General features: G+C 51.0%; 1 pseudogene; it reads right to left on the bottom strand.

Annotated features, from left to right (window-relative positions):
• Nucleotides 1–20,394, bottom strand: part of LOC144695499 (zinc-binding protein A33-like) — a 519,682-nt pseudogene that overhangs the window by 268,040 nt on the left and 231,248 nt on the right.

Raw genomic sequence — 20,394 nt, 5'->3', positions numbered from 1 at the left:
CGGGTGCCCGAGGGCCCCTGGCTGACTCTGTGAGTGGAAGGGGTAACTGGAGTAAGATCAAGCTGCCAAGTACCCCTCTCACGTGCACACTGTTGGAGGCCAACCATGGCATCAGTGATGGAGTTAAGCCCATGCTGCAGTGCAGGAGTGACATCCTGGATCAAGGTCTCCATGGAAGGCGCCATCTTGCCAGTGTTGATCTCGGTGCATTGCAATGTTGATGCTATCACCTCAGCCTGAAGACAGACGGAGTCCTCCATCGTGCCTTGCAATCTGAGGAGTGCAGTGGACATCCCTTCCTGATGTTCCCTAGCTTGCCTTTGCAGCTCCAGCAACTGTGACGTGACTGAGTCCAGAGGCTTGTCATCTGACCTGGACTTAGCAACGTTCTGGCCTCCAGCAGTCCTCCGAGTGCCGGGGACTTGGGAACTCCCTGCCTCCGCCTGCTGTGGATCAGAAAGTGTGATGTGCTCACCAGATTGTGGTCCCGAGGCTAATCTAAAGCTAGGTCCCACCGAGGTGTGTGTGTGTCTCTGCACTGGTAGAGGGTGTGGGTGAGCGCTGTGATGGGACTTCAGGGAGGGAGCCTTCAGATTCCTTTTCAGAGGTTTCTTCGGAGCTTGCTTGGAAGCCGTGGGTCATGGACTCTGTCGGCTGTTTGGCAGATGTGCCTGCGAAAGCAAGGGGAGACCATTAGTGCATGGCAGTGGCCTGTAAAAGAGGACACATCACTCACAGCCTGGTTGTCTGATGGATGTTGCACTGCTGGATCCTCACTTGGTAGAGCAGCGCCGACCTCACCGTCAGCACAGGACCGGTCCGATCATCGCCGGCCAGCTGGATGGCTCTGTTTTCAAAGTCCGTGAGGACCTTTATTTTAAGCATTCCACCACCAGTCTGTGACCTCTCCCTCTCATTGTGTGCCAGCTTGTCCTGCACTGCAGGAAGTCACCGAGGCTCCTTGTACAGGACCTTCCAAAACCCACGACCACTACCATCTAGAATGACAAGGGCAGCAGACACATGGGAACACCACCACTTGGAAGTTCCCCTCCAATCCACTCCCCACCCTGACTTGGAAATATATCGCTGTTCCTTCACTGTCGCTGGGTCAAAATCCTGGAACTCCTTCCCTAACAGCACTGTACGTTTACCAATATCACATGGACTGCAGCGGTTCAAGAAGGCAGTTCACCAACACCTTCTCAAGGGCAGCTAGGGATGTGTGTGTGTGTGTTCATGTGTATTTGTGCATGGGTGGGGGATATGTGTACACATGCTGTGTGTGTGTGTACATTGTGTGGGTGTCCATGTGTGTCCACCCACATACACAAGCACAAGTACACTACGCCCCTCTCCACCAATGCTCCAACGCATTGACACACACAAGCACAGGTGCACGGACACATACGCACAAGCACACATACACACACGTACAGGTATACACACATACACATATGCACAGACGTACACGTGCACACACAGACGCACACATATAAACATACACACAAGCACACATACACACACAAGCGCACATACGCACACGTGCATCCTCACACATATACATGTACATGTACACATACACGCATACAAACACACACAAGCACGTGTACTAGTGCACACACACATACACACACAAGTACATGTAAACACACACATACAAATGCACAAACATACAAACACATACAAACAAGCATACACACAAACACACACATACAAATGCAAACATGCACACATACAAACACACACACATACAAATGCGCACACACACGTACAAACACCCGCACACACACCAACACACATACAAACATACACACATACAAGCACACACATGCATACTAACACACACACATATACAAACAAACACACACACACGAATGCACACACGCATACAAATGCACACACATGCAAACATACACACGCATACATATAAACACACACACACACACACACACACACACAGGCAGTGCATGATTACTGCAGGGAAGATGTCCACAAAAGACAAAAAGACTGCAGCCCCTAGGCTTAATGACGCGTCACTGGAACGCCTCCTGGATGCTGTGGAAGCTGCCACGATGACCTCTGCCCCTGCTCTCGCTGCAGGATGGGCAGCGGTATTACCAACCAGGCTTGAGAGGCAGTGGTCAGCGCCATTGCCCTGCAAAAGAGACAGCTACCCAGTGTCACTAGAGGATGAATGGTCTCATCTGTTCCGCCAGGTTAATTCATTCATCTCATCACTTTCAACTCACACACTCACAAACCCATCCCCAGGGATCTCACACCTCAAGGGTCAACACCACTAACTCTCACACACACCCTCACATCTCCATCAGCCTCATACCCTCTGGAGTTCCATCCTCATCCTGTCCATGTCTCCGCTCACCACACAAACATTCTAGGCAGTGTCACCTTTCCTGCTCACTCCATCTGTTCAATGCAGGAGAAGCTGGCTCACATCAGCAGGGAGAGGTCTCAGACCTGGGGTGGAGTGGCCCACATTAGATCCCTCACTCACTTTGAGTAGTGTGCCATCGTACTGACTGGTGAGGACGTGGTGCCTGCAGTGACAGTGAGGTCGGCGGTGAACACTGGCCTGAGGATCCTGCACCACATCATCCCTCCCTCAACGCAACTGTGAGTGCTCTCTCTCTCCTGCTTTCACCTCTGCTGCCATGCACTCATCATCTCTACTTTGGTTCACAGGGAGCCCTGCCAAGCAACCAATACCCTCAGCCAGCCAGTCCCTCAGCTCCGTCCAGATCCACACCTCCAGCCAAGAGGAGACCTCCTCCAGTGAAGAGGTTGAAATAAGCAGCCCGGAGGACCCGTCACCACAGAGGGAGCAGCTGGCCCATGAGTGACTCTGGAGGGAAAAGTCTGTGTAGGGCAGGGCCTTTTGGAGCCTCGTGCAAGCACATTCACACATACACACTCTTCACGTTTCACACTCATCTCAATGGCCTGAGCATTTTCAATGCTGGGGTTCGATTTCAGTGTCCATCTGAGCTGAGCTGTATCTCCACCCACCCACTGATCACATTCCCATGTAGCACCTGATCTCGCCCACCACGGCTATGGTATTGACTTTTGATTTAAACAGCATGGTCTGGATTCACTTTCTTAGTCCATAAGACCATAAGACATAGAAGCAGAAATTAGGCCATTCGGCCCATCGAGTCTGCTCCGCCATTCAATCATGGCTGATAAGTTTCTCAACCCCATTCTCCCGCCTTCTCCCCGTAACCTTTGATCCCCTTACCAATCAAGAAGCTTTCTTTTCCCCTCCCCCACCTTTTCCCCTCCCCCAGGCATCCATTTCCTTTCCCCTGTCACTGTTGACCCCCCTGGCATCACCTTCCACCTCCCCTCCATGACCTACCAGCCACAATCCTTTTCCTTCGGGGGTGTCCAGGTGAACATATACGTTCCCTTCCTTCCCGAAAATCCTAGCCCCACCCACATTCACCTCCCCGACCTCCTCCTTCCCACCCCCAGGTCCCTGTCTGCCTCTGAGTCCCCACTACCCACCCTCGCCATCCCTTCTACCGCTACCGTCAAACCCTCACCCGCCCACCCTACCGCCTCACTCTGCCCTCGGTCATTTTCACCCTTCCTCCATATCACACCCACCCTCAGTTCACTCCCCTGGGGGCAGTCATGGACCTATCCGACCCCTGCCATGCACATTCACCTGCACATCGCACCTCCGCACACATCCCTCCCTCCGCACCCCTTCCCCCCCTCTGCACCACTCCCTCCCTCCCCCCTCCGCACCCCTCCCCCCCTCCACACCCCTCCGCACACCACCCCCTCCGCACACCTTCCCCCCTCCACACCCCTTCCCCACTCCGCACCCCTTCCCCACTCCGCACCCCTTCCCCACTCCGCACCCCTTCCCCACTCCGCACCCCTTCCCCACTCCGCACCCCTTCCCCACTCCGCACCCCTTCCCCACTCCGCACCCCTTCCCCACTCCGCACCCCTTCCCCACTCCGCAACCCTTCCTCCCTCCGCACCCCTCCCCCCCCTCCGCACCCCTCCCCCCCACCGCACACCTCCCTCCCACCGCACACCTCCCTCCCTCCGCACCCCTCCCCACCTCCGCACCCCTCCCCACCTCCGCACCCCTCCCCACCTCCGCAACCCCCCCCTACGCACCCCTCCCCCCTACCCACCCCTCCCCCCCTCTGCACCCCTCCCCTCCCCCCCTCCCCACCCCTCCCCACCCCTCTCCCCCTCCCACCCCTCTCCCCCTCCCCACCCCTCTCCCCCTCCCCACCCCTCTCCCCCTCCCCACCCCTCTCCCCCTCCCCACCCCTCCCCCCCTCCCCACCCCTCCCCCCCTCCCCACCCCTCCCCCCCTCCGCACCCCTTCCTCCCTCCGCACCCCTTCCCCACTCCGCACCCCTTCCTCCCTCCACACCCCTTCCTCCCTCCGCACCCCTTCCCCCCTCCCTCCCTCCGCACACCTTCCCTTCCTCCGCACCCCTTCCCTCCCTCTGCACCCCTTCCCTCCCTCTGCACATCTCCCTCCCTCCGCACCCCTTCCCCCCCTCAGAAATCTTCCCCCCCGGGAATCCTTCCCACCTCAGAACATCTTTCCACTCCCCCCCCCGGATCCCCTCCCCCTCCAGTCCTTCCACCCCCTCGGACTGCCCCCCTCGTCCCCACTTAGTTCCTCCCCCTTCCTGATTCCTTCCTCCGCCCTTACCTCTTCAGCCACCCTTAGTCCCTCCCCCTCCTTCCTCCAGCCTCACTTCTTCCTCCAGCCTCACTTCTTCCTCCAGCCTCACTTCTTCCTCCAGCCTTACTCCTCCCCCCCTTCCTGACTCCTTCCTCCACTCTTACTTCTTCCTCCGCCCTTACTCCCTCCCCTCTCTGCAGCCTTTCCTCCCCCCACCCCAGACACATTCCGACTCCAAACTCCTTCCCTAGCACCTTCCACCCTCCCCCTCACCTACCTCTCCACTTGCCGTTTTCTCCCCTGTTACCCTTTCCTCCCCGGTTCTCACTGCCCCCCACCCACACCTTCATTTCCCCCTCCCAACCTTACAACCCCCACCGACACCTTCATTCCCGCGACCCCAACCTCACCCCATCCTCTCGCTTTCATTTCCCCCTCCCAACCTCACCCCCCGCCGACACCTCCTCCTCTCCCACCCCCTCGACCATCATCCTTTGTGAGCATCAATGGTGACTTTCCACCTTCTGTGAGCTGTTTCATGGTGGAGCCATGTCCATGAGAATGCCACCCAGCATGCCATGGACATTCCTCCAGTGTGCCATTCCTGTCGGGCTCCAGCATCTTCTACTCCTCAGACGTCCGCAATGTGAGCAACGCCCTGGTGGCGAGTCCTGACATCTGCACGTCACACGTGTCAAGACGTGTTCTGCACCGGTGGGTGATCCGGCCAGTGGGGGGACGATTCCGGTGGGCAGGCCTGGTAGTGAGAAAGACAAAATACTGCGGATGCTGGAAACCTGAAAGAAAACACGCTGGAGAAACTCAGCAGGTCTGACAGCATCTGTGGAGAGAGAGAGAGAGACAGAGATAACGTTTCAAGTCCATATGACTCTTCTTCAGATCATGAAGAACGGTCATAGGGACTCGAAATGTTATCTCTGTCTCTCTCTCTCTCCACAGATGCTGTCAGACCTGCTGAGTTTCTCCTGATAATGATATGCTGATGTATTACAATGAGGCTCCCGTTGTCCGATGGTGGAGAACATGGCCCGCTATCAGCGGGCTGATCGGACGAGCTGGTTTCAGGCTGGCATGAAACCGATTGCGCCATATTGTCCGCTCGTGCCACCGATCATGTCCCACGCCAGGAGGCATGGAAAATCCCCGCCACAATCTGACCCGGACATGACATTGGTGGGAGAGGACACCCACACTATCGAACAGCTAATGGATAAAGGATTACATGCCGACATCAGTTTGAATTGTCTATTAGCCTCTCCAAGAGAGAGTTTGTGAGATGAGCCTTGAACAGTCTCAATCCAGGGCTTTGTCTGTCTGAGTGTAGACCCCAGGACTAAGGCCTCCTTAAGCACAGGATTGGTGATCACAACACTTGACAGAGTCGGAGCTGTTGGTTTGTAACTGTGACTGAGGAACCTTGTTGGAGTGACAGGAAGGTGAATATTCGAGCTAATCCGTGCTGTGTCTGATCTGGGAGTGTTAGTCACTGACATTTACGGCTTGACAAACCCTGCAATCTTTTCAGCCCATCCAATCTATTGAGACTGAGAGCGAAGACAAAGACACATCACATCTGGATCAGAGAACTCCCCTGTGCTGACGAGGCCACAGTAGTCACTCACACAGAAACCCGGCTACAAAGACTCATGGATTGTCTCTCCTATGCTCTCTCTTACTATGAAACGGTGGTTATAGGGCAGGATGTCACATCACTGGTCACAGTAAACAACACCCTCCTGGACCTGGTCAGCAAATTCTACAATCTCAGCTCCACAGTGACAGTCCAACTGCCTCTTAATGCAAAACTTGATACACGCGTGGGGATACCACGTTTATCTGACTCAGTACCTGCATGTACAGCACAGAGTCAGGCCCTTTGGCCTGACTGGTCCATGCTGTGCTTATGCTCCATGCAAACCTCCTCCCACCCGACTTCATCGAGCCCTATCAATATATACCCTTCTTTCACTTCTCCCCCATGTGTTTATCTGACCTCCCCCTTAAATGCATCTATGTTATTCACCTCAATCCCTCCCTGCGGTAATGAGCTCCACATTCTCACCACTCTCTGGGTAAAGGCATTTCTTCTGCAGACCCCATTGATCTTATTAGTCACTGTCTCACATTTTTTGCCCCCTAATTTTGGACTCACCCACAAACGGAAACACCTTCTCTGTGTCTACCCTATCGAACCCTTCCAGAAACGGAGGAATATCCTGGATTGTGACAAGGGTAAGCCAATATTTGGAGTCTCCTGGGGGCTAGGGGTGGTAGGGGAAGGGAGGGCAGCTGTGTCTGACCTTTCTGAAACTGATATCATGCAGTGAAGTTCTCGTGTTCAATTGTTCTATGTTTGGTTATGTAAGCCTGTTTTACTATTGATGCTCACTGTGCTTGATTGGTTAAGCCTGGGTGTGGACTCAATGGAAAGTAAAGAAGCTGTAGAAAGAGTTGAAAGCTGGAGCTGAAGCATGGAGTAGACATTTTAAAGCACTGTGAATGTAACCTGTTACACATATAGTAACTATCTCTGCTCACGTCATCTCTGCATAGATCCAAGATGTAAAATATATTATTGTTGCATGTCTGGCGTCTCCAATGCATTACAAATATGGGAACATAGGACATAGGAGCAGGAGTAGGCCATTCAGCCCTTCAAGCCTGCTCCACCATTCAATAAGATTATGGCTGATCTGGTTATGGTCTCAGCTCCACTTTCCTGCTTGCTCCCTATAATCCTTGACTCCCTTGTCTATCAAAAATCTGTCTAACTCTGCCTTGAATAAATTCAAGCCTCCACTGCTCTCTGGGGTAGAGAATGCCACAATGACCCTCAGAGAAAAAAATTCTCCTCACCTCCATCTTAAAAGTCAGACCTCTTATTCTTAAACTGTGTCCCCTAGTTCTACTCTCCTCCAAAAGCGCAAGCATCTTCGTGGTATCCACCCTATCAACTCTCTTCAGGAATGTTTCAATAAGATTACCTATCATTCTTCTAAACTCCAATAGCATTGGCCAACCTGTTCAACCTTTACTCATAAGATAAACGCTTCATCTCTGGAACTGTACACAATAGCATTGCACACCAAAAGAAAGATCCTGCATTTATATAGCACCTTTCACGACCTCAGGACTCTCCAAAGCTTCAAAGCCAATGACATATCTTTGAAGTGTAGTCACTGCTGTAATGTAGGGAAGCTTGCAGGCAATTTGTGCATAGAAAGATCCCGCAAACCCACCTCTGAGTCAGAAAATTGTGGGTCAAGAGCTACTCCAGGGAGTTGAGTCAAAATCTAGGCTGCTATCCTGGGGGAACTGGCAGTGAAGTGGTAATGTCACTGCTCCCGTAATCCCAAGACCCAGGCTAATGCCCAGAGGACATGTGTTCAAATCCCACCAATTTAAATTCAAGTGATAAAACTAGAATATAAAGCTCATCTCAGTGATGATGACTATGAAACTATCATTGATTGACATAAAAACCCATCTGGTTCACTAATGTCCCCTCTAGGGAAGGAAATCTGCCTTCCTTACCCGGTCTGGCCTACCTGTGACTCCTGACCCACAGCAATGCGGTTGACTCTTAACTGCCCCCTGAAATGGCTGAGCAAGCCTCTCAGTTCAAGGGCAAGTAGGGGTGGGCAACAAATGCTGGCCTAGCAAGTGGCACCCACGTCCCAAGAACAAATAAAGTTAATAAACTACCTGTGTAGCACCAAGGGAGTGCCGCATTGTCAAAAGTGTTGCCTTTTGGATGAGATGTTAAACCAGGGCCCCAGATGCCCCTCTCGGGTGAACCCAAAAAAAATCCCACAGGCACTCTTTTGGGGGTTGGGCACAGGAATTCTCGAGGAGTCCCGGGGTGGGGGAGGCAAATATTTATCCCTCAACCAACATCACCCAAGGAAAGCAGACGATCTGGTCGCTCACCTCACTGCTGTGCTTGGGATCTTGCTGTGTGAAAATTGGCTCCCGGGTCCCCCTGCATTACAACGGTGACTACATTTCATTGGCCGTGAGATATCTTGAGGTTGTGAAAGACAGTGCAGAAATGAAAGGCCATTTTATCATTGCCTTAACTGGTTGAGTCGCTGAGGGAGTTAAGTGTGGTCTGAGTCAATTGATGAGTAAGGTTCTCAAGAATATGATGAATGATATAATGCTTCAGTGGCTGGACAGTCTCGTTCAGTGTTATATGGTAAGATATCAATGGGGAGATGGCTGGAGCTGAAGCGTTTTAGGAAATGTGGATGATTTATGGTAATTTTTCCTCATTACTTTCAGTTATTCATGCTGGGTTGCAGGTGCTGGGCTCTTAGCAGTGAGCATCAGCTCTGCATTCATTAGAGTATGAGAATGAATCCTACAACAATTCACCAGCATGTCTTTGAGGCTTTGAGATTAAAGTGCAGTTTACTGCTCACCCAACATCATCGATCATAGTTTGATGCTCAGTAATAATAAAACACTGCCAATCACAGTTAAAAATAGAGATGGAGCTAGTCTCTGCCTCTGACAATCTGCTCCCATCTCTATCTTCCTATCTTCCCTTGTTTTTTTTTCCCCACTCCTCCAAGATGCCTTTTGTTCCTCATCTCTCCAATTCACTCTGTCACGATCGTCAATCTTTCTCTGCGTCTGCTCATCTGCCTCAATCTCCGTCAGTCTCCTCCCAGTCTGCTTATCGTAAGACCATGAGAACATAAGAAACAGGAGCAGGAGTAGACCACACGGCCCCTCGAACCTGCACGGACATTCATTAACAGCACCACTGAACATATACACCAACTGTACTTTCCCACCCAACCCACACCCCTGCCCCCATATCCTTTGATTCATTTAGTGTCCAGAAGTCCATCAATGTCTGTCTTAAATATACTCAACAACTCAGCATCCGCAGTTCTCGAGGGCAGAGTCGTCCCTCCAACTCTCCTCTCCCTTCTCTCTCAATCATCTCACTCCCAGTCTTTCAGTCCCAGCCTTTCTCTCTCGCTCGCTCTCTCTCTCTCTCTCTCTCTGCGGTTCTGTCTGGACATTCAAACCCTGCGGGCAGAATTTTGCATTGATCAGGCGGGAACGTGCCCCACCCGATCCAGCTTGAAATCTCCTGAGATGACCTCGGGCGAGCACCTTGACATCGTCCCACACTCGCTTGATATTTCGGTCGGCGGGCACAGGCAAAAGTCGGAAGCACACCCACCGACAATTAAGAGGCCAATTATGAATGACGCAGTTGCCAGTAATTTTACGTGGCCCGTCCAATCTTATGGCTGGCGGGCGGGCGAATCGGCCAGGCGGCCTATACACTTTTCATAAAACCTCATCCAAGGGCGGGATGAGGCTCCCGCGATGAAATAAAATAAAAATAAAAATCGGTGGGCAGCGTTTTTGTCGTGCGTTTTTTCAGGTGCCTGACTGGGATTCTTGGACTTTTATTCTTCTGCCTTTCGAAACGTTATTTGCAGATTTCCGGGCCCGCAGCTCCCTCAGGCAGCTCTCTGCCTTCAGGGAGCTTTCCCTCCGTGCTGGCCCATGCCCGTCTTGACGCCAGCGCCCGCCCTCCTAACGACCCCCGCCATGGCAGCGCCTGCTTCACGCAGGCTGGCCTGGTCGCCGTCAACGATCCCTTCCCCGGACGATCCTGGGCCCACCGAGCGCGCCCGCCCGTCGGCCTAAAAAGCGAGGCCCGTGTTTATTTTCTTCAATCTCTCAGAGCCTCGCACCCCTGCCTATCTATGTACTTGTTTAAACTTGGCCTCGCCTTTACTTCCTCTCCACTCTCTGCACCTCGCTGTTGGCAACTGCTAGAAATACATCAGGGGCTGAACTTTACATGCCCCCCCCTCCCCCGACCAGGCATGTTTCTCGCAGAGGAGGCGGGGGTGGTGGTGGCATAGAAAGTAGGGGTGTCGCCCACTCTACCGCCTTCCTGCCCACGCCTGAGCTCACCCTCGTAATACAGGGGGCGGTGGGGGTGCCGAAATTGGCAGCCCGCCCGCCATATTTAAACGAATAATCAAAGGTGAATTAGATTTGTTATCAAGGCAATTGACCCTGATAATACACACAAAATATTTGGCGTGGACAGCCGGGTGGGAGCAAGGAGCCTGATTTTTTAAAAATCAGATGGTTAACGGGCAAGCAAGGGAGGGCTGTCGCTCTTGAGGGGCTTCCCTTTGCCAATCGCAGGGTGCCCCCACCCCATTAGGTTGAACCCTTCCTTCGCATCCCCGCTCTCCCTTAAACCCGCCTTCTCACCCCACCCCGCTCCTCTTCCCAACCTATCCAACCTTCCCGGCTGAAGATCCCGGACTTACCTGCTCCAGGGGGTGGGGGTCCATGGGCCTTGATCTTCCTCTCCTCCCGCAGTCCCAACCCTGGCCACCGACCCCTTGCTGGCGGCTGCCGAGACTGATGGAGCTGTCGGCCTGAGGGGCTTTAACCATCAAGGAAGTCTGAGCAGGCTGGGGCTCTTTCCTTTGGAAGAGAGAAGGCGAGGGGTGACCTTATGCAGCTGTTTAAAATTATGAAAGGGTTTAACAAGTTAAAGCTAGAGGAGTACTTGCAGAGGGGATCAAAGCGGGAGGCCGTAAATATAATTAATCCCGGAGGGAGTCCAGGAGAAACTTCCTTGGCCAGAGAATGGTTAGAATGTGAAGTTCAGTCGGTGAGAGTGGAAATGGTGGCTTCCATTCTTCACCTGGATTGACAAAGCAGTTTACAGCACAGAACAGACCGTTTGGCCTAACTGGTGCACAAAGCCTGCTCCCACCTTAGTTCACCTAACTGCAGGAACAGATCTTTCGTCCTCCCGCATGTATTCATCTAGCTTCCCTTTAAATGTACCCATACTACTTCCCTCGACCCCTCTGTGTGGCAGCGAGTCCCGCGCCCTCAACACCCTCTGGATAAAGAGGTTTCTCCTGAATTCCCTCTGGGACGAATCAGTGACTGTTCTATATTTCTAGTCTCTAGTCCTGGTCTCGCCTTCCCGTGGAAGCATTTTCTCTCTGTCTAACCGGTCTCGATCCTGCTAGCTCGTGCTGGCATATCGCACATACACGAATCACTTTTCCAACGTGTTTGTGCCCCCAGGGAGTGGAGTGTGCTGATTACTGTCTCCACGGCACTCCAAAAATTAAAAGACTAAATGGTTATTCTCGTGAAGTGTATAATTAACACAGCAGGGCTACAGATTGGGACTGATAGCCTGGAAATAGATCTTACATAAGAGATCCCATGGCAATTATTTTGAAGAGCAGGGGAACTTTCCCCAACATCTTAGCTGATATTTATTGCTTAAAAATTGCTGCTTAATCAACTGGGGACAAGATATGTCAAAAGACTAGAGGTGAGGAATTCACTTGCCCAGCACTGCTTCTAGTGGTTTAAAGGACAAGTAGCTCTCTATTTTTGGGGGACAGGTTACACCTCTGGCTCCTCCCTGCACAGCCCATGACATATTCATCAATAAAACATACGCTTGCTGCTTCTTCCCCCATGTGTGCACCCAAATATGTTAAATTGGCACCAACCAGGAATCTAAATTTGGACAAGGCAAATTTGGCAATGCCTGCCCTGTGTAACCCTGAAAGAGAAGGCAGCAAGACAGGTTCTGTGGTAATGTTATTCAAAGAGCTAGAAAACCTGCTTGCAGCTAGGTTAAATTCCTCGATCTTATTGGAAAGTGTCCGAAAGTACTTGGGGTGTTTTTTGGAGGGGCTTTAGTGCATTTGTCAGTGAAAGTTGCTGCTTTCTCTCAGGGGAAACCTCACAAGTAGAAGGGCTGAGAAAGCGAGGACACCAGTTTCCGGAGATTGGCAAAAGAACCGGCAGTGACATGAGGAAAGGTCTTCTTATGCTACAAGTGGTTAGGATGTGGAATGCACTGCCTGAGACTGTGGTGGAGGCAGGTTCAATGGAGGCTTTCAAAAGAGAACTGGATAAAAAGAGAAAATGTGTAGGGCTACGGGAAAAGGCTGGCAAGTGGGACACGTTGCTCTTGCAGAGAGCTGGCATCGATACAGTGGGCCAAATGGCCTCCTTCTCTACTGTAACCATTCTGTTTTATGAGTAGGTGACCTATTCACACCAAGACTGCAACAGGTATGAGGTCAGCATAGCAGACAACATACAAACATTTGAAATAGGAGCAGCAGTGGGTCATTCAGCCCCTCGAGCCTGCCCCGCCATTCAATAAGATCATGGCTGATTTGTTTGTGTTTCGAGTTCCACATTCCCATCTACCCCCAGTAACCTTTGATTCCCTTGCCTAAATGGAATCTGTATACCTCCATCTTAAAACTATCCAATGACCCCGCAGCCACTGCATTCAGACGCGTTCCTCATCTCCAGCCAAACCGATTCTACACCTTGACCTCCTGAACCAAGGTCATCTCTAACTATTGCACGAGTGCCATCCTTCATTAACTTTTACCCCTCCACCTTTACCTGGCTTCATATTCTTCTTGAATGTCATGTATCCCTCAGTATTCAGGACCCAATCCTTGTCATCCTGCAGCCACATCTCCCTAATGGCTATCAGGTCATATTTCTTTACTTTGGTGGTTGCTATCAATTCATTTACTTTGTTATGAATGCTATACGCATTCAGATATAGAGGCTGGGATTTGCCATGCCTGCCAGCTATGGGCGTGTTTGGTGGTGTGAGCGGACAGTATGGCGCGATCGGCTTCACAAGGGCGCGAAAGCAGTTTGCGATCGTCCGCTCAGCCCACCGATGGCGGGCCACATTCTCCGCCCTTGGTTGTCAGGAACCTCATTGTAATACATCAGCATATCATTATTAGATCTGCCCACCGGACTCACTCCCCCTGCTGGATCATCCACCCACGTCAGCGGGAACATACACCGACACCTTTCACAAGAGCACGTAAGCGATTTGGCGGGCTGCACTTCACTTGGGACTTTGAGGTTTGTTTGCCTACCTTGTTTCAGTCAGCACTCGCAGTCATCACTGCCAGGCTTCACAGGCAGCACCACATCACTTTTAGGGAGCCGCACAGGCTGGTCTCTACCTTCCCGGTCAGCCATATGTTGATGGCTTTTCAATGGCTGCAGGGCTAGGACTTGCTTGGGGAAGAGGATGAAGTGGCCTCAGGCAAGGGAAGAGGCTGCAGGACAAGGGCTGTACTGGGGAAGGAGGGTAACCCAGGGTGTGTTGGGGGAGGCTCATGTTGATCTGTGCAAGTGGCCTCAAGATGGTGAAGGCTGAGGGGGCAGCTTCAATAGGAGATGAGGCCAGATGGAGATGTAAAGTTGTGTGTGTGAGAATGGGTGGTGATGTCCATTGAGCTGGCAGAGAGTGAGATGCCAGTGAATGTGTGCGTTTAGAGCGATGAGATGGTTACCATACCCTGGCTGCACGGATGTGACCATTCACCCTGTACCTGCATTGGGTAGCCTGCCTCTTTGGGCAGCATTGGCACTGATCACCACTGTCATCGCCTACCAAGCCAGATTGGTAATGTGGCTGCCCCTCCTGCTGCCAGTGCTGGGGTAGCGGCCTCCACGGCGTCCGAAAGGCGCTTGAGGGCTGCAGTCTTCTTGCCTTTCGGGGCCATGTCTTCTTTACTGCAGCCCTGGGCTGGAAGCACTGAGTGCAGCTGTACTTTAAATCTGGTGCCTGGCATGGTGAAGCGACGAGGTGATGGCGTGGCGGGCAAATCGGAGCCCGCCCGCCATTGAAACGGCGTCTATCCCGGGAATGAATAAATAATGTGGCGGGTTAGGGGTGATACGGTGTGAGAAGCCCCCATCACGGCCACCGGGTAAGAGTCTTTAGTTGTGTCTTTTTGTTTTCTTTGTGCATTTTTAGGCTTTTCCTCTCTGTCCCTTCCAGCCACTCTCTGACCCTCATTTCCCATATTACTAATTTTCCTCTCTTACCTTGTCTCTACTCTTTGATATACCACATCTTTCCACATTTGATCCCTTGCCCCCACTATTTAGATTAAAATCCTCTCTACTTCTCTAGTTATGTGGTTTGCAAGAACACTGGTCCCAGCACGGTTCAGGTGTACACCATCCCAACGGTACAGTCCCCACTTTCCCCAGTCCTGGTGCCAGTGCCCCACAAACCGGAACCCACTTCCCTCACACCAGTCTCTGAGTCACATGCTCATCTCTCTAATTTGATGTACCCTTTGCCAATTTGCACACGGCTCAGGTAATAATCCAGGGATAATAGAACCTGAGTTTCCTATTTGTAATTCAGTGTGTCGCTTCTCATACTCTCTTTGCAGAACCTCTTTCCTAGTTCTACCTATGTCATTGGTATATACCTGGACCATGGCACTGGATCCTCCCCCTCCCAATGTAAGTTCCTCTCTAGCCCTGAGCAGATGCCCTGAACCCTGGCACCAGGCAGGCAACACAGCCGCCTGGACTCTCGCTCTTTGCTACACAGAACAGTGTCAATCTCCTTCACTATACTGTCCCCTACCACCACTAATTTATTTTTTGCTGCCCCCACTTGAATGGCTTCCTGTACCACGGTGCCATGGTCAGTTTGCTCACCCACCCTGCAGCCCTCACTCTCATCCAAACAAGCTGAGAGAACCTCAAACTGATTGGGCAATTGCAGATGCTCACACTCCTGCACTCCTGCCCTCTGGGTCCCCTTACCTACACTTGCAGTCACACCTCCCTGTCCCTGACCACTGACCAAATCACAAGACACTATCCTCAGGGATGTGACTGCCTCTTAGTGCAAAGCATCCGGGTAACTTTCCCCCTCCTTGATGTGTCACAGTGTCTGCAGCTCAGCCTCCAGCTCAATGACTCTGAGCTGAAGTTCCTCGAGCCACAAACAATTACAGCAGATATGTTTGCCCTGGATCACAATGTTATCCAGGAGCACCCACATGCTGCAGCCTTGACATATCACTGCTATTCCTTAATGTGTTTTAATTAGTTCAATTATATTATTCCTTTATTTTCCTTTTTTATATATTTTATTAACATTACCACCAATTTGCATACTATTTTAAACTTGAAGAATAGAATAGACCTTAACCGCTTACCAGATACTCACCAAACAGCTAGCTCCTTTCCTGCAATAGAGTAAGCTCCAATTCATACAGGGTGAAAATGGTAGAAAAAGCAAAAGGAAACAAACAGCTTCTTCTCCACCTTTACCGAACTCCCCCACTCACCAAACTCTCAGGCTTGCACTGAGTTTCCTCAGCTGCACTTGTTTGCCTTGGCTGCACTAAAGAACCCTGAGTTTATAGTTAGCTGAACTGGGGCTAGAGAAACCAGATTCAACGAGTTAGCTAATTAACTACTCAGCGCTCATAGCAGAGTGTGTTTATGGGGTAGGGACTGCAAATAGAAGTTCTAAAGCATATCCTCTGTCAAGTTGAAGCCAGACTCCTCCATGTTCCTTGATAGTGACAGGAGGCTGTCATTTGTTTATTTGTTCATGGGATGTGGGTGTCACTGGCTAGGCCAGCATTTATTGCCCATCCCTAGTTGCCCTTGAGATGGTGGTGGTGAGCTGCCTGCTTGAACTGCTGCAGTCCATGTGGTGGAGCTACATCCATAGTGCTGTAAGGGAGGGAGTTCCAGGATTTTGACCCAGCGACAGTGAAGGAACGGCAATATATTTCCAAGTCAGGATAGTGGCTTGGAGGGGAACTTCCAAGTGGTGGTGTTCCATCTATCTGCTGCCCTTGTCCTTCTAGGTGGTAGCAGTCGTGGGTTTGGAAGGTGCTGTCAAAGGAGCCTTGCTGAATTCCTGCAGTGCATCTTGTAGATGGTACACACTGCTGCTACTGTGCATCAGTGGTGGAGGGAGTGAATGTTTGTGGATATAGTGCCAATCAAGTGGGCTGCTTTATCCTGGATGGTGTCGAGCTTCTTGAGTGTTGTGGGAGCTGCACTCATCCAGGCAAGTGGGGAGTATTCCATCACATTCCTGACTTGTGCCTTGTAGCTGGCGGACAGGCTTTGGGGAGTCAGGAAGTGAGTTACTCGTCACGGGGTTCCCAGCCTCTGCCCTGCTGTTGAGTAGATTTTATTACTCTGGAGTCAGGCTTAAAGTCACAATATTTATGACTCAGAGGTGAGAGTGCTTCTCATTGAACTAAGGGTGACTTTCTCAAAAATAGAACTGAAAACAGGAAGTGAAACACAGAGCTTGATTTTAATGTCACCATGGTAATTTAAGCAGTCCACATGAGCTTGCGCAACCACCACGAGACACAATGAATGGGCTCTCAAGAGTAATCTCCCCTCCCCCATGATTGTCCCTTCTCTCCTGAAGGCGCTGTCACTGTGTGCAAGAGTCTCTGGAGTGGGAGGAAAGCACAAAACCTCCTGAGACAGAGGCGAGTGCGCAATGTGGTGGCCACAATTCATGAGTGACTTCAAACAGCTCTTCCTAAAAGCGCCGTGGGTGTACCAACGCCACATGGACTGCATCGGCCCAAGAAAGTGGCCCACCACCACCTTCTCAAGGGCAATTGAACGGATGAAATAAGAAGTGTTTGAGCAGAAAATTTAGGCCCTCGCTTAGTTGGACATTAAACCGAGGCTGTTCTCCCAGTTGGAAGCAAAAGATCCCGTGGCGCTATTTTGGAGAAGAGCAGGGGAGTTCTCCCCTGGTGTCCCTGAAAATATCTGTCCCTCAACCAAGATCACTAAAACACATTGCCGCTTGTGGGAGCTTGCTGTGTGCAGATTTTCTGATGTGTCCCCGACATCACAACAGTGATTATAGTTTAAAGGTCCTTCATTGGGTGTGAATCACATGGGGATGTCCTCAGTTTGTAAATGGCATGGTATAAGTGCAAGTCTTTCTTGTTTCTTTCTCTTACATAATAGTTTAGGTTAAAACTAGCAGCTTTAATAACTGCATGTAAAGCTGGTGGGCTCCCTGGGGGTGCAATTTCCCCACGCCACTCATGTTTGTCTTCTAGTGTGGTCAGCTCCTGTGCTAAACTCACAGAGCTGGGTCTTACAGACCCATCGGCATGTTTGAAGGTTAGGGGGCTGGTGGGGCGCTCAAAACGCAGCATGCGGCCTTCCCAAAGTGTTCCTGCCTGCCCCCAATTCTGTGGTGGCCGCGGGAGGGCAGGCACCCTGGCCACCTTTGTGTCTATTGAGGCCCTTAAGTGGACAATTATTTGTTGCCTAAGTATCTCATTCTGCCTCTGACACTATTTTACCCCATGGATGGGGCAGGCCCAGGGCAGGTGGATAATCCGGCAGCTTTGACTGCACTGGTTGACGTTGGGCAAGATGGACCCTCCTTTGGGGGTGCCCTATTCCTAACGGAAGCACGCCCCCAAGGTTATTCTTCCCTTTTAGCCCTCCCCGTGGCTTTTCAAACCTGGCCCCCTCATCCCCCTCGCCGGGGCCTGCCAGGCAGGCCCCGCCATCGCCCTGAGTTACCTTTTGCAGTCTGGCTCCAAACCGTCCTCCTGTATGGGGACTGCCTGTAGTCCCAGCAGTGGCCACCGCTCAAATCTGGCGCTGTTGGGACCACAGAGCCGCTGGCCAAATAGATTAAAGTGGGACTTCGTCCCAAGGGCAAAATGGCTGCGGGGCAGCTGGTTTTTTGGCGGGCAGCCCTACCGTCAGTGGGGGTACAGGGGACGGAGAGGGGTGGCCGGGGTATACGGTGTCTCCTAAAATCAAGCCCACAGAGTTGGATCAACACCCGCACAACCTCTCTGCTCTCTGTGAACTTCCAATGCTCTGCTGTCGAAATCCTAACTCACACCAAGTCCTGTTCGCCCCTATGCTGTCTGACGTTTATTGTATCCCTATCCAACAATGCCTCAAATTTAAAATTCTCATTCTTGTTTTCACATCCCTCCATAGACCCACCCCTCCCTATGTCTCTAACCTCCTCCAAGCCCCGCAAACCTCTGAGATATCTGCACTAGGACAGCACCTTCCAAAACCACGACCAGTCCCACCTAGACGGACAAGGGCAGCAGATAGATGGGAACACCACCACCTGGAAGTTCCCCTCCAAGTCACTCACCATCCTGATTTGGAAATATATCACCGTTCCTTCACTGTCGCTGGGTCAAAATCCTGGAACTCCCTTCCTAACAGCACTGTGGGTGTATCTATACCATAAGGACTGCAGCGGTTCAAGAAGGCAGCTCATCACCACCTTCTCAAGGGCAACTAGGGATGGGAAATAAATGCTGGCCCAGCCAATGATGCCCACAACCCATGAAAAAAAGGAACCCATAGAGATCAGTGTCCACCTATCTTACACAACATCCCTGTTCTCCAATGATGCCCTGTTCCCCAGTAAGTGAGCAGTCCCACTGCACCAAAAACTTGCAAGATAGAGGCCACCTTAATGCCCAGCCTGTGAGTAGCACGAGGTACGTCAGGAAAAACCACATCTCTTTGAGCAAACGGATTGCCTGCACGTGCACAGGACAGAGGCACAACTCACGTGATGGGAGTTAATTTTTTAAAACTGCAGTGGTTGAAAACCATGTGGTTTTTTCACCATTTTTCAATGTCTTGGCACAACGGCAATGTAAAACTGCCAAATTCAAAGCTAGACAGGGGGACACCACATGAGTAGATGTTGTGTGGAGAAATCTTGCTGGAAAGATGACAGTTTGCACCGTTAGTAATGAACCAAACCTTTTTTTTTTCAAAAATACACCTTATTCATAAAATATCGAGATGACCATTACAAACATTTCAAAATGGTCATTACAGAAAGTGCAATGATATTCAAATGATCTACATTGAACATGTTAGACTCTGAGGTGCATCAAAACAGTTGTGGTACATGTAATGTTTACCATGTGCATTCACTGTGAGTCATACAGCCCGAGGGACTCTATCCAATTCCCAGCCCCTCGGTGTATGAACTAATCTGCCAGGGGAGGAAGAGATTCGCTGTGAATTATAAATTTCTGGAACTGGCTGGCCGATGTCCATTGCTTCACCATTCATCTCAACCTCCTGTACCCTATCACTGACCTTCCCTTTTGCTCTTCCTCTCCCTCCCTCCCTACACCCCCAACTTAGAACTTTTCAAAACCTATTACATTTCTAACTCTCCTCAGTTCTGATGAAGGGTCATCGACCTGAAAAGTTAACTCAGTTTCTCTCTCCACAGAAGTTAACTGACTCCTTTCTGTCCTTATCACAACCTACCTGTTAATTTTCAGAACCTATTGGATTTGTGTGTTCTGATTCCCCTTTCGAACTCACTACAGGGAGTCAGGGCTGGTACTTAACACTGTAAATATCCATCGAACAGCACGATAACTGTTCATGCAATCCAACTGATCTCTGTGCCCGGAAAGGGAACAATTTAAACCGCTCAACCTCATTCCAGCATGTAGTAGATTCTTTGTAGAGATATTAAAATGTTCAAATTGAGACCTTTTTTGTTTAAACTTACTTTTCCTTTCTGTCCCTTTTCTCTCTTAATAATTTTTATCCTTTCATGAGATGTCTGTCAATGCCAAGACCAGCATTGTAGGTACCCCCACAGTGCTGTTAGGGCAGGAGTTCCAGGAGTTTGACCTCGCGACAGTGACGGCACGGTGATATATTTCCAAGTCAGGATGGTGAGTGTCTTGGAGGGGAACTTCCAGGTGGCGGTGTTCCCATGTATCTGCTGCCTTTGTTCTTCTAGATGGTAGTGGTCGTGGGTTTGGAAGGCGCTGTCT

The sequence above is a fragment of the Cetorhinus maximus genome, chromosome 21 (assembly GCF_964194155.1).
Source record: "Cetorhinus maximus chromosome 21, sCetMax3.hap1.1, whole genome shotgun sequence".
NCBI lineage: Eukaryota > Metazoa > Chordata > Chondrichthyes > Lamniformes > Cetorhinidae > Cetorhinus > Cetorhinus maximus.
This window is presented reverse-complemented; position numbering and strand designations above follow the sequence as displayed.